This window comes from Canis aureus, chromosome 3, assembly GCF_053574225.1.
Source record: "Canis aureus isolate CA01 chromosome 3, VMU_Caureus_v.1.0, whole genome shotgun sequence".
Classification (NCBI taxonomy): Eukaryota; Metazoa; Chordata; class Mammalia; order Carnivora; family Canidae; genus Canis; species Canis aureus.
In genome coordinates, this window is record NC_135613.1 from 46,025,352 (window position 1) to 46,039,699 (window position 14,348).

The 14,348-nt window shown below is 38.7% G+C and overlaps 1 pseudogene across 1 annotated transcript in view; it reads left to right on the forward strand.

Moving 5' to 3' along the window:
- LOC144310771 (dihydrofolate reductase-like) overlaps positions 1 to 14,348 on the forward strand; it is an 82,551-nt pseudogene that overhangs the window by 31,692 nt on the left and 36,511 nt on the right. The window lies entirely within an intron of this gene.

A 14,348-nucleotide genomic window follows, 5' to 3' on the forward strand; every position in this document is an offset into this window, starting at 1 on the left:
GATCAAGATAGTGGTCCCACAGTATAGTCATGGTACTCGTCAGTGCCACATATGCACAATAACAACAAAACAGAACCCAGAATATGAAACAAGCTAATTGGGCAGCCTGAGTAGCTCAGTGGTTTAGTGCCGCCTTCAGCCCTGGGTCTGATCCTGGAGACCCCAGATCGAGTCCCACGTCGGGCTTGTGCATGAAGCCTGCTTCTCCCTCTGCCTGTGCCTCTGCATGGAGCCTGCTTCTCTCTCTGCCTGTGCCTCTGCCTCTCTCTCTGTCTCTCATGAATAAATAAATAAAATCTTTTAAAAAATAAAATATAATAAAATAAGCCAGTTATCCTCTAAGATGTCCTTGATGAAGCAGTAAAAATTATAAATTATAAATGTTACTAAATTTCATTCCTTGAGTGATTATCTTTCCATGTTCTGTAAAGTAAAATGGGGAATATACCTTAAACACTTCTGATGTGTGTCGAAGCATAATAGTTATATTGAGGAAAACCACACACACTATTACTTGGTTGGCAAGCTGGCCAAGTGATTTTTCTTTTCATGGGATAGGATATTTTCTAAACATTAATGAAACTTCAAGGAAAGCAGCTGATGTTGTGTATTGTTGATAAATCTAAGCTTTTAAGTGAAAATTTAAAATTTGGAAAACTTGGATCTCCCAACAGAGCTTGCTGTCAAGTTTTTCTGTACTTAATCTACAAAGCTTTTTTCTTATCCTTTATATGTCTAACTCCTACTCATCTTCCAAACTCAGCTCCTTCCTTTTGTTCTCTCAGAATGATTTCCCCAATCTGTCCTTCTTTCCCCAGGTTTGTGTGTGTGCATTTGTGTTTCTATATATGTCTATATATCTACATCTGTATCTGTCTTTCTCTATTACCTATCTATCATTTATCTATAGGCCTATCTATCTGTATTTAAACGTTCATTCTACTGAGAGGGATGATTTTTTTTATTCACTCTTCAGTATGACACTGACATTGACCAGAAACACAAAAACTATGTGTTTTCCCATATAAGTTCATTATTTCTTTTTTTACTTATAAAAATAGTTCAGGAATGTGAGTTTTTAACTACTTCTCAGTCAGTCTTCCCTATTTTACACTTAATTGAGGACCAAAATAACCTTTGAATTTATTTGAATTAATTTTATGGAAAATACTGAAATACTGAAGGCAAGAAGGAAAACACACTAAGCACTTAGTATATCCCGAATACTTAATAAAAACTCTTATTATATTTATGACCATCCCCTATTAATTTACTTTTGTAGATTACTATCAAATGGCCCTCCATACTACCATCAGATTAAAAGTCTGATGTAACTCTCTTAAAAAATATTTTATTTACTTGAAAGACAGAGAGAAAGCAGGAGAGGAAGAGGGAGAGGGAGAGAGAATCTTAAGCAGGCTCTCCACTCAGCATGGAGCCTGACACAAGACTTGATATTGTGATCTTGACATCATGACCTGGCCAAAACCAAGAGTTGGATGCTCAACCAACTAAGGTACCCAGGTGCCCCATGATATAACTCTTTTTTTTTATCACATTATCTCCAGAATACCAAAATTCCTATGATTTTTCATGATCTAGACTAAAAAATAAAATTTTTGCTTCTGGTAACAATAAATAAGTATCAGCAGAACATTCTATCAAAGATGACTAGAAAAGCTTGTCAAAATGTGTGTGTGGGGGGGAATTGAAAGCATTAGAGAGCTCAAAATAAGGAAAGAATTGAGGGATCAAGATCTTAAAAAGAGATTCAGAGACAACATTTAGTACTGATTTTATCTGAACATTTGCCACTCCCTAAATGGTTACTGAATGCCCATAAAAATAAGCAGACACATGGAAAATAAGAAGCTTAGAAGACAAGTAGAGATTCTGGAAGTCTAATGGAGATAGGGAAACAAAATGGGAGTTCAAAGCTTACTAAGGACAAAAGGCCACCAAGCAGCCCATATGTTACACTGGGACCCACAGAGGGTTATGCACTCAGAGTTAAGATGAAGTAGAGACAAAAAAAACCCTTAAAATGTCTGAAGTTCTGTTTGAAATGACCCTACTTTCTGACTAAATTAAGGTTATTTTTTTATCCTAATTATCTGTTAGAGGCAGGTATAATCTCATTCTGGAGAAAGATACTATCAGCCAGAATTTGAATGATCTTTACAATTTTTCATACACACATTTGATAGTCAATGAATGCTTGCCTGCTTGCCAGTAATACTAGGAGAAAAGATTATGTGACTGAAAAAGAAGTAAACAGAAAGCCCACCAACATGGGAAGTAGACCCATAAGATGAATAGATGCTAGTGGGTATCAGACATGGAGTTTATTTATTTATTTTATTTATTTATTTTTATTTTTATTTTTTAAATTTTTTATTGGAGTTCAATTTGCCAACATATAGCGTAACACCCAGTGCTCATCCCGCCAAGTGCCCCCCTCATTGCCCATCAACCAGTCACCCCAACCCCCTGCCCACTTCCCCTTCAGACATGGAGTTTAAAACAAATATAATGAATATATTTTAAAAATTAGATAACAAGGTACAGATTTTTACCTGAGAAGTAGAATTTATAAAAGAGACAAATTATAAAGGTAAAGACAATAAATAGAATTAAGAAATTCAAACTAAATTAGTTTCATAGCAGATTAAGCATAATTGAAGAAGGTATTAATGATATATCTTGATTTAAACATAGATAAAACATATAAATATAGAAACTAGCTTAGGAGATATATGGGAAATGGTGAATGTATATGCCTACATATATATGCATATGTGTACAACATGCATGTATGTATATGCATGTATGTGTACCTGTATGTGTACAAAAAAAGACAGAATGGGGTAAAATATTATATGAGGAAATAATCGTTCGAAATTGAAGTTTGAATTGCCAACATATAGTATAACACCCAGTGCTCATCCTGTCAGGTGCCCCCCTCAGTGCCCGTCACCCTGTCACCCCATCCCCCCACCTGCCTCCCCCTTCCACTACCCCTTGTTCATTTCCCAGAGTTAGGAGTCTCTCATGTTCTGTCACCCTCTCTGATAATTCCCACTCTGAGACACCTGCACCCCAATGTTTATAGCAGCAATGTCCACAATAGCCAAACTGTGGAAGGAGCCTCGGTGTCCATCGACAAATGAATGGATAAAAAAGATGTGGTCTATGTATACAATGGAATATTACTCAGTCATCAGAAAAGATGAATACCCACCATTTGCTTCAACATGGATAGAACTGGAGGGTATTATGCTGAGTGAAGTAAGTCAATTGGAGAAAGACAAACATTATATGGTTTCATTCATTTGGAGAATATAAAGAATAGTGAAAGAACTTCAAGAATTAAAAGACACAAAGATACATCAAACCTGAATTGCTAAAAACTAAAATAAAATATTTTTTAAAGAATCTGTTTATTTATTTTGAGAGAGAATGAGTGAGTGGGGAGTAGGGCAGAGGGAAAGAGAGAATCTCAAGCAGACCCCAAGCTGAGTGTGGAGCCTAACATGGGACTTGATCTCATGACCCTGAGATTATGACCTGAGCCAAAATCAAGGGTCAGGTGCTTAACCAACTGAGCCACCCAAATGCCCCTAAAGGAAAACATACTTATAAGCAGGAGAAAAGGGAAATTTTCCTCCAGAAGGAATGAACAAAAATAACACTATCAGCTAATGTTTCAATAGAAACAATAGCAACTGGAAGACACTAGGATGGCAACTTTGAAATATTAAGAGAAAACCACTTCTAATGCTTCAGATATGAAGATGAAAGTAAAACATTTTAGATATAGATAAATGTAAGTATTTATTACTAGAAGATCCATGGATACTTAAGGAGATTTTCAGCAGAAAGAAAATGCCCCCAACTAGAAACACAAAGGTTCCAGAAGAAATGAAGAACAATGGAAAGAATGTATCTGCATAATATATATTAGAATAAAAGCCTTGATGTAGCCAAATAGATTGAAAATTTTCGGAGGTCTCCTTATGTAGGAGATGGTAAAAGTTCTAGTTTTTCTTTCCTTTTATTTTTTTAAGATTTTATTTATTTATTTATTTATTTATTTATTTATTTATTTATTTAAGAGAGAGTGAGAACACAAGTAGAGGGGAGGAGCAGAGGGAGAGGGAGAAGGAGAAGCCGACTCCCTGCTAAACAAGAAACCCAATGTGGGGCTTGATCCCAAGACCCTGAGATCAGGATCTGAGCTAAAGGCAGACATTTAACTGACTGAGACATCCAGAAGCCCCAAAGTTCTAGTTTCTAATAAACCCTAATAACACACACCCTGAGCTGAGTCTCTAGTACTAGTCTTTACATTAATAAAACTAACATTTATTGAGTGGTTACTATGTGCCTGGTACAGTCCTAAGTGTTTAAATGCAAACCTTAGGAAATATTAAATGTAAAAGCAGAAATTGGTGAAAGAGAAGCAAATGTTTAGTAAATCTGGTCAAGAAAGTCAAAAGTTGTTTTTTAAAAAAACAGATTCATAAAGTAAATAAGTCCTACAGAGACTGATTTTAAAAAAAGAATAAAGAATTTCATACTACCAGGATTGAAAAAGATGACATTAGTAGAGACAATAAAACTCTAATAAAATAATATTTGAATAACGCTATGCTAGTAAATTTGAATAATTAGATGGTATGGACAGATTCCTAGAAAAATATAACTTGAAACACACACAAAATAATGAGAAAAGTCAGATTACTTCTAATAAGTATTAAAGAAGTTAAATACATGATTTAAAACCTATACACATACACGTTTAGGACTACATGTCTTTACCAGTGAGCCCTTCCAGTCACTGAAGGAAAATGTAACATGAAATTTACACAAATGCTCCCAAAAATAGACCAGAGGAAAAAAGTGAAAATTATGCCCTAAATACTGAAGCAGAAATCATGATCCAGCTCTCGAAGGCCTTACGTTGAGGTGCCACTATCATACACATGCACACCTCAGTTACAGAACATTAAAATGCAGTCTGTAGTTAAATTCCAAGTTGTTGGTCATGGAAAAGTGTGTTGGGGTGGGCTAAACTGTGAACACTAGCAGACTCTAATGAAATGGCTGAACAGAAATTCATTTCTAGCTTAGGTAAGAGTGAAAAGCAGGCATTCCAGGTAGTGAGAAGTTTTCTTTCCAAACCCTGGAAAGCTGCCCATGGTTCAGCTACATTAGTAGTCTAAATTCAAAGGAGCAGTAAGAACAATCAGATCTTCACTGTGGGAAACAGGTACCTCAATTACTCTTCTAAACCATCCCAACACCTTTTGAGCAGACCAACACAGTTTCATGAATATATTTCCACTTGTTTATATGCAACACTTTTCAGAGAAGGTGTCTGGTCCTCAGGGAACTCCATTTCAAATCTAATTGAGAACAATCTTTCTGAATTTGTTTAGGTGTCACCTTCCCCAAGGAAGTGACTGTGCAAAAATTAGTGTACTTTCCTATTACAGCATCCTGACATAATGCTGCATTACTGATGAGCACACAATTTCTTATTAGCATGTGCTCAAAATGTTTCCAGTAAAAGGCTATATGTGAATTTGGATAACTATGGCACCCTTACATTTCTATAACTCTTCCAAAAAACTTGCCTTACTAAAATCCAGTGTCACAGTGATACAAACACAGTCATTAAGATCTATTTGGTTTTAATTCTGAACAGAAAAAAAGCCTCTTCTTCCTTCTTACACTTACAGTGGCATATAGTTTGGCTACCAGTGCAGACGGGAACTCAGGGGGAAAAGAGTGTATTTGTCCTCATAGGAAGGAGAGAGAGGTGAGGTAAACTTCATGGAAGATGTGGAAAACTAACCCCAGCCTTGAAGAATGGTGATATAGAAGAGTTATTGAGGCAAAAAGTGAAGGAGCAAAGAGCCTTTCCACTGGAGAAAAGTATTCTTTTCCTCTATAAACATACCCTATGCATCCACTATGGGTCTTCAGGCTTGGCACTAGGGATGAAATGTCAATAAGACATGGTCCATGACTGAGGAAGTCACTATATCCCAGGAAGATAAATACACAAATAATGGCTGTAAGCTATGGGAATGTTAGGATGGAAGGAGCACAAAACACACAGAATGAAAACCAGAGTAGGAGTCAGGGAAGATTTCTATGAGGAAGTGACAGCTGAATGGACACTATGTGTCTGAGAAGTTGATCTGGTAAACAATTCACAGACTAAGCAGCACAAGGCTAAGACATGGGAGCAAAGAATTTGGGAATGTTGTCAAAAGTGCAACTGTTCAGCCTGAACAAGGAAAAGGGTGCACAAGTGAGAATGGCCCGAAATGAGGAATTTCTTATGAATAGGAGTAGAAAGTAATAGAAGGTATTTAAAGAAGATAATCCACTGCCTGAGTTTCACTCTTATTTAGAAAATAACAGCTAGCGGCTGTTGAGCCTTTGTTTTGTGTAAGGCTTGAGACCAAGTGCTTTGATATCTATCTGTCTCCAGGGTAAAGAATCCACTGGAAGGGCAGGAGAGAATCTGAGAGACAGTGGAGAGGCAAGGAGGGAAGTGGCATGAATGGGACCTTACCATCAGTGCTGTGAATCCCTGCCACCTCATTTTCCATGAGTGCCAATTTATAGACCTTCTCCTGATAGATCCCAGAAGACTTTATTCCTGCGTGGCAGTCTTTCTTTTTCTTTAAGAGTATTTATTTATTTATTTATTTAAGACACACACACAGAGAGGCAAAGACATAGGCAGAGGGAGAAGCAGGCTCCATGCAGGGAGCCCGATGTGGGACTCGATCCCAAGACCTCAGGATCATGACCTAAGCTGAAGGCAGATGCTCAACCACTGAGCCACTCAGGCGTCCCTGTATGGCAGTTTTTATCATACTTCTCTGCCATGGAGCAAAATGAAGACTAAGACTTGAGTTGTGGTTTATTCTCTGTGACATTCACTTACATATCCCACACTCTCTCAGTTGTAGCTTAGGAATCTTATATGGCATCTCTCAGCCTTATTTCCTCATCTATAAAAATGGAAATAACAATACTGATTTATACTTATATGAATATTAAAGTACTTGCAAAGCATATTAGAAATCTAATAAATAACTTTTCCCTCCTCCTATCCATGAGATCATAAGAGATAAGCTCTTCTGATCATCGTCTCTTCCCCTATTGTTGTCAGCCTCCTTCCTGATCTGAAGGAGACTAACACATGTTGATGAGTTCTAGGGCAGGGACTTGACTCAAGCAGAAGAGAGGCCCATCTTTCCATAGCAGAACAGGTCATCCCGGATCCTCAAGCATCATCCCAGAAGACAAAAATGGTCTCTGCTAGAGCTGAAAGTTGAGTTAAAATAGGTAAAAACCATCATGGAGTTGGGGAGATGTGTCAGGTTGGGATGGTCAGGATGTCACCTGATCTGGACAAAGGTCAACACTCAATGCTCAGTTCAACACCTGGTAGCTACCTGGCAGGGCACACACAGTCCTTGACTGACTCATACTGACCCCAACTCTTCCCCTAGTGAGCACATACACTGTGATTTCAAATAATTCTTGGACACTCACTGATCCTGCCATCCTGTTTCAAGATCTATGCATTCATACACAATTTTCTCTCTATGTAGAATACCCTTTCTATGTGAGCCTTAGGGGGATAATGACAGCAACAAAAATAACAACAGCACTGACATTTGTGTGGATGTGTTACAGTTTACAAAACAGTTTTCACATCCAGTCTTTCATTTTACCTTTCAATTGTGCAAGCAAATGTTTATGCCTACCCTACAGATGAGGAAACTGAGGCATAGAAGCCTTTAGATGAATTTGAGTGGGTCTCACAATCTATAAATCCAAGCACGATCATCTTTCTACTGTCTTTAATGCCTAATGCATTGTGCCTCCAAGGGGATAAGTTATACTAAGAAAACAGATATTTGTCTGCTAGGGCTATGTGGGATATGTAAGTGAATGTCACAGAGAATAAACCATTAAAGAGGTTTAATCTTTATAAACATACATATATATACATATATATGTATGTATATTTAAGTAAAGGGGTAAATACTCTTCTATCTGAGGAAAAATAGTTTCTTTAAACTAGGCTGGGTAATATGTCCTCCCAAACTTTCTTTGTCTTGGAATTACTATGACAATTGTGGGTTTGGCTATGGATCTAGTTTGTCTACCAGCCATGTCTAGAGTAGCCATCAGCAGAGAGGGAAGGGATACTGAACTGAATCATCTCAGCATGCCCTGATACCCTCGCATCCTGGAGATTTATACTAGAAAACCATTATCAATTTTATGAGGTTCTTTTTCTCTCTGAGTCTTTTAATTCTTTATGTTTATGTCTGTGCAATTAACACAAATATATTTCATCCTGAAGGAGACAGCCTCCCTTTCTCTAACATGGTATTACTCAGTTTAGAAACTATCAAAGCAATCAACTTAGCCACCTGCATTAGGCTTTTATAGCTACATAAACTGATTTTCCCAGTGCTCAGTTCAAAGTTTGGACCGATAATTTTCTAAAGTGATTCCCAGCTGAGCAGTTTAAGTACCTCTTCCTTTTTTTTTTTTTTTTTTAATTTTTTTTTAATTTTTTTTAAGTACCTCTTCCAACTCGAGTTATTACCTCTCCCTCCCAAATGCTGCTTCTTGGATCTTCATTCTAAGAGCTAGGGATCCTCCTCCTAGCTCTTCATTCCTTTTTGTGGTTTACTGAGCCTATCCACAGGATAATGCTAGATCAGTCTTTCTGGAGCACAGCTCTGGCATAATCGCATTCCATTCAGAAACCTCTTGTAATTACCCATTGCCTATAGGATAGGTCCTGTCATTCAAGACACTCCACAATATAACCCAGGTCTATCCCCAGAGTATGGCAGAGGCTAAGGAGCAGACTCTGGAGCAAAACTACCAAAAGTTGAATCTCAGATCTACCAAATCTATTGCTTATCAGGCATTCATCTTTGTGCATGATATTTATTGCTCCATTGCTTAATTTCCCCATCCATATTACAGAAGTAATTATAGTACCTATCTCACAGAGTCATAAGAATTGAGGTATCTGGTGCTTATTATATAACAAGTACAAAATGAATGCTATTTATCTATTATCAGTATTATTATTATTCTATTCTTCTCAGGCTTCCTTATAGCTGAGGCTTTGCTGCTTGACCCTCCACTCTTGTTCCCTCCACCTGAAATGCCTTTTAGCCACATCTAACTAAAAGGAGGTAAATTAGTTTAGTTTTATCTCCCAGTACCAATTGGCTGGTGGTGGTCAGCTGGGGATTGAGTGGAGAAACATTCAGTGTTTATGTTTCAACTCAGGGTAGATGGGTGGGGTAGAGTGGGAAAGAGACTATAGTCAGTTGTTAATAGGGAAGAAGAAGCATGAGAGTTTTTGCTATTCCAGATCTAAAAGCTCTCATTGTCAAAGTATCCTTCAAATACAGTACCTCATGTTTTCTCAACTCAAGTCCCTTAATCATAATCATAGATGTAAAGTCTCCTCACCATAAGTAAGATAGTCATGGATCCAGGGATTAGAACATGGAATGCCCTTAAATTACATAAATTAATTAATCTTCTGAATATATCCAATAAAGTAGATACTATTATCATCACTCCTCTCATAATTGATAACAATAAGGCACAAGTAGTTTAAGTAACTTGCCCAGAGTGCAGCAGTAAATGCAAGAGCCAGGTTTGGAGGTAGGTATTCCTGAGCCCATGTTTTTACCTACTATGTTAAATGGCTTATTAAACAACTTAATATTTGCTGATCTGAAACTTTGACAGCAAAATTATTTCTAGGGGACTTGAAATTCACATGAGCTCCTTGCTATCTTTGATATCTCTCCTCAATATTCACATGCATCTACACAACCTCCACACATACAGTTATATATTGCATCAGAGCCTGGTTTATTTTAGGTCTCTGAGCTATGTTTTATTTATGTCTGGGAATCTTTCTGATTTTTATGATTGGAGTCTTTTCACGTATGTCAGTTTTTAAGGATCCATTTCTACAATTAAGCAGAAACCATGCTTTACATACTTTATGTAGTACTGCTTAAAGGGTCAGATGCCCAAGATCAAAAACCTCTGATATCCTTTGAGTATAGGCCAATTAAGATAAGAGTCCTATGTCCCAAATGTTTTCTATTGGCCTTCATGCTGAAATTGTCATTGAGGGTCATGCAGGACTCAATGCATTTGAATCTGTATGGGGCTCCAACTTTACTTCTACCTGCTTCACACGGAAACATGAAATATTTTTTGCTTTATCCTCAGGTTAATGTAAGCATTGAAGAATTTTTAACAATGTAAGCAAAGTCCTTTTATTTAGTTTTGAACTGGTCACTTTTGCTGCAGGTGGGAATGTTGGACATTAGACCAAATAGAGGCCATTTTAGCAATTCAAGCAGAAAGTAATTATAGCTTGTACTAAAACTGTATTTGATACATAGAGGAATGGATATTTTGAAGAAGTGTTTAATTAGTAAATGTCTTGGTAATGAATTAGGTATAGGGGCTAAAGGAGAAGAAGGCTTCAGGTTCATGACACCAGATGAAAAATATTTGTATTTAATCTGTTAGGTCACAGTGGATGATGACTAGTTGAGAGAATTTGGTGAAGGTCATGAATATAGTTTTTACATGATAAATTTGGTGTGCTTTAGAAACATTCAAGGAGAGAAATCATGAAGGCATTTGACTATATATGTCTAGAGCTCAGAGATAAATTGTGTCCTGAAAAAAAAAATGTCTCTGTGTCACTTACATATATTTATAATGGTATATAATGACTTGAATGATATCCTCAATAAAAGTGATATCCTCAATAAAAAGTGAGAAAAAAAAGGAGCCTAGTGTTCAGCTTTGAAGATCTCAATCATTAAAGTTTAAGTAGGAAAGAATGAGTTTGCAAAGTCAGAGTGACCCTATCTTCAGTTGGTGAGTTACTTAGTGTCCCATTTCTTCCAGTTCATCCAACATCAACACTGTGAACACAAAAAAACTAAGCTTCTGTGATTGCAATGGAGAAATGGGCAAACAAAGCAGAAAATCCCATTTAGGGTGGCCTGACATTAAAAGCAACTATCTTCATTAGATTTGTCTCTGAAAAATCCTTACACTATCATAATAGATTTTTTTTGGCTTGGTCTTAGAGTTTCCAAGAAAGTACACCTTACCTTCTCCTCTCCTACTGGGAATAGGTCCCTCTTTCATCACTCCAACACTGTGGTTTCCAAAAGAGATGCCATATTTTTATTGATCCAGCTTCCCTGGACGTAGTCATGGCTCTAAAAGTAGACCCAGACCCTTGACCTAAGCTAGATAGGTTAGAGATTTTTTTAAAAAAAATTATTATTATTATTATTATTATTATTATTGATACTTTAGCTTGAAGCATAAGAGAACAAGCCTCAGTACCTCACTGGTGATAAAGTTTTTGTCACACCTAATGGCACATATCCAGGGGCCAGGTTGAATTCAGCCATGTAGAAGATGTCTATCTGAGGGACAGAAGCCAATCTGCAAGGAGCATACATGAAAGATTAAATAGTCCTGGTGCCTGGCAATATCTGAGATTTAGTTACTCATGAGGCACAGCTGCATCCTAGCCCTTATTGTAGTTTGCATCCCTAAGACAATAAATTACATTTTTTGCAAAGGTAATATATAATTATTGGATAGGCACTTGACATGCAGCTATGCACTGAGTTCTCCCTCACATGCTATGGCTGAAAGAGCAGTCATCCCTGCTGATGATTAAGAAAGGAGAAGGTAGAGGGCTGAGAAGGGAGGCTCACTGCACCCCTGAGCTGAAAGGCTCTCTCTGAAGCACTGCAGAAAGGTGGCAGAAAATCAGCTCAGGAAGGGGGTGGATGTATTTGGTTTATTCATGAATGATGTGCTATAGTTTTGTAATTGCCCTCTGGGATCTGGAGTTGCCATTATCTCTTACAAGGTAATGAAGTTGTGGGATGACATTACTTTTCTTAATCTGTTGAATTCTATTAATTCAATTTTAGTCACGCAAGTGGAGGGGGAGTGGGAGAATGAACGCTTCTACCATTACAGGGGAAGCAGCCTTATGACCAAGGGCCTCTTCTTGACCACAAAGTTTACTTAGGATCTGCCTGGGGAATGTTGGGATACAGAGTATGAGGAAATACCCGGGCGGGGGGGTGGGGTGGGCAGAGGGAAGGGTACATATAAATTCAGCATAATCCAAAACAGCACTTATGAAAGAATTGTTTCTTCCTCATTGAGCTAACTGAAATGTGGTTTTCATGAATTTTTGTTTAGATCATCAGATTCTTTTTTTTTAATTTTTTTAAATTTTTATTTATTTATGATAGTTACAGAGAGAGAGAGAGAGGCAGAGACACAGGCAGAGGGAGAAGCAGGCTCCATGCACCGGGAGCCCGATGTGGGATTCGATCTCGGGTCTCCAGGATCGCGCCCTGGGCCAAAGGCAGGCGCCAAACCGCTGCGCCACCCAGGGATCCCTCGTCAGATTCTTTAAAGACAGTAATGATAAAGCTTTTATATATTGTCACCAATTATATACTGGAAGGGTGTTGACATTGGCCCTGTGTTGCCCTTAATTTCCACAATGCATCATCATGCCACTTTACAGGTGAAAAAACTGAGGCTCAGAGAGATTGAGGTTTTTTTTTTTTTTTTATTCATGATAGACATAGAGAGAGGCAGAGACACAGGCAGAGGGAGATGCAGGCTCCACGCAGGGAGCCCCATGCGGGACTCGATCCCTGGACCCCAGGACCGCGCCCTGGGCCAAAGGCAGGCGCTAAACCGCTGAGCCACCCAGGGAACCCTAAAGATTGAGTTTTTAATAAAAGATATCCCACTGGTTAAAGGAAGGACTTTAACTCAAATGTTGGTTTTCTAATGACAAATCCAGAGAGGACTGACTTCTAAGTTTCCCCTAATATTCAGATCTCTGTAGTTATAACCAAGATTATTTCATTGGACAAAAGGGCTTGGTGAGCATGCAATAGAGTGGGATGGTAGCTCCAGCCTTCCCACTTCATCTCCCTGAGTTGTGTTTGCCTGTCCTTCCCAGTCCACGGGTGTGGGGTCCAGTTGGAGGCAGTTGACTGGATCTGATGACCTTTGGAAACCCTGACCCCAGCCTGAGGATCTCCTTTTTCAGAGAGGGGCTGGTCCTTATCACTTTGTATTATCAGACTGTAGTTCTCTTCAAGAAGCACAATACCAATGAGATGATACTGTGGTGAGTTTTCAAGCAGGAATTTTCATGCCTGTCTGAGTTGATAATCAGGACCATGCCTTCTTATTCATGAGCTTTTCTGCTAATACACCATGATTAATGCTGAGTTCCATGGCTTTGTAGATCTGGACCTGCTAGTGTGCAGGAGTTCAGAATACATTGTCTTATAAGCATCATGGTCCCTCCAGATCCTCTCCTAAGACTTCTGTCCCTACCATGGGCCCTGGCTCTAAGAACAACATTAATGTTGCAGCCAACTTTTTCCTACAATGCTAAGCACTTAGCCCCAAAAGGCAGGCTAGGAGAGGAAACCAAAGTGAACCTCCTCTTGGAAGAGGTTTACTTCTAACCCTGCATGCCCAGGCTCAGAGCCTCAGCCCCCAAAGAGGGCACTGTCATCTAAACAAGGTAGTCACAATTCAATTTCATGAAGGGATTAACTTTTTTTTAATAAAAAAAAATTTAAGCATATGCTAGATATGCATCAAAGTTGGAAAAACAATCTCTCGAATTGTTAATCACACTGCAGTCTGGCCACCTGCATGAAGTAGAGGCATTTCCATTATTTTCACCTCACCATCTAACTCATCAGCTTGGGGTTGTAACATGGGATAAACGTCCAGGACATCAGAGGAAAGAGAAGACCCCAGTTTTCTCTGGACCAGCCAACATCCCTCCATCCCTGCCCATGGAGAGCTTTCTCTTGTGCTAGCTGTTTTTCTTCTACTTAGCTCTCAGGTATGACTCCCTTCCTCTTTGTCTTTATAATCACTTCTCCCCCGCCCCCCCCCCTTTTTAAAAGATTTTATTTATTTATGAGAGACACACACAGAGAAAGAGGCAGAGACAAAGGCAGAGGGAGAAGCAGGCTCCATGCAGGGATCTGACATGGGACTCGATCCCGGGACTCCAGGATCAGGCCCTGGGGTGAAGGCGGCGCTAAACCGCTGAGCCACCTGGGCTGCCCAACTTCTCTCCCTTTTGAAGGCTTTCACTTGCACTCTGTTTTCTCCCTCTCGCTTCTCTCACTGGAACACACTTTGTATCACCTTTCTCTCCC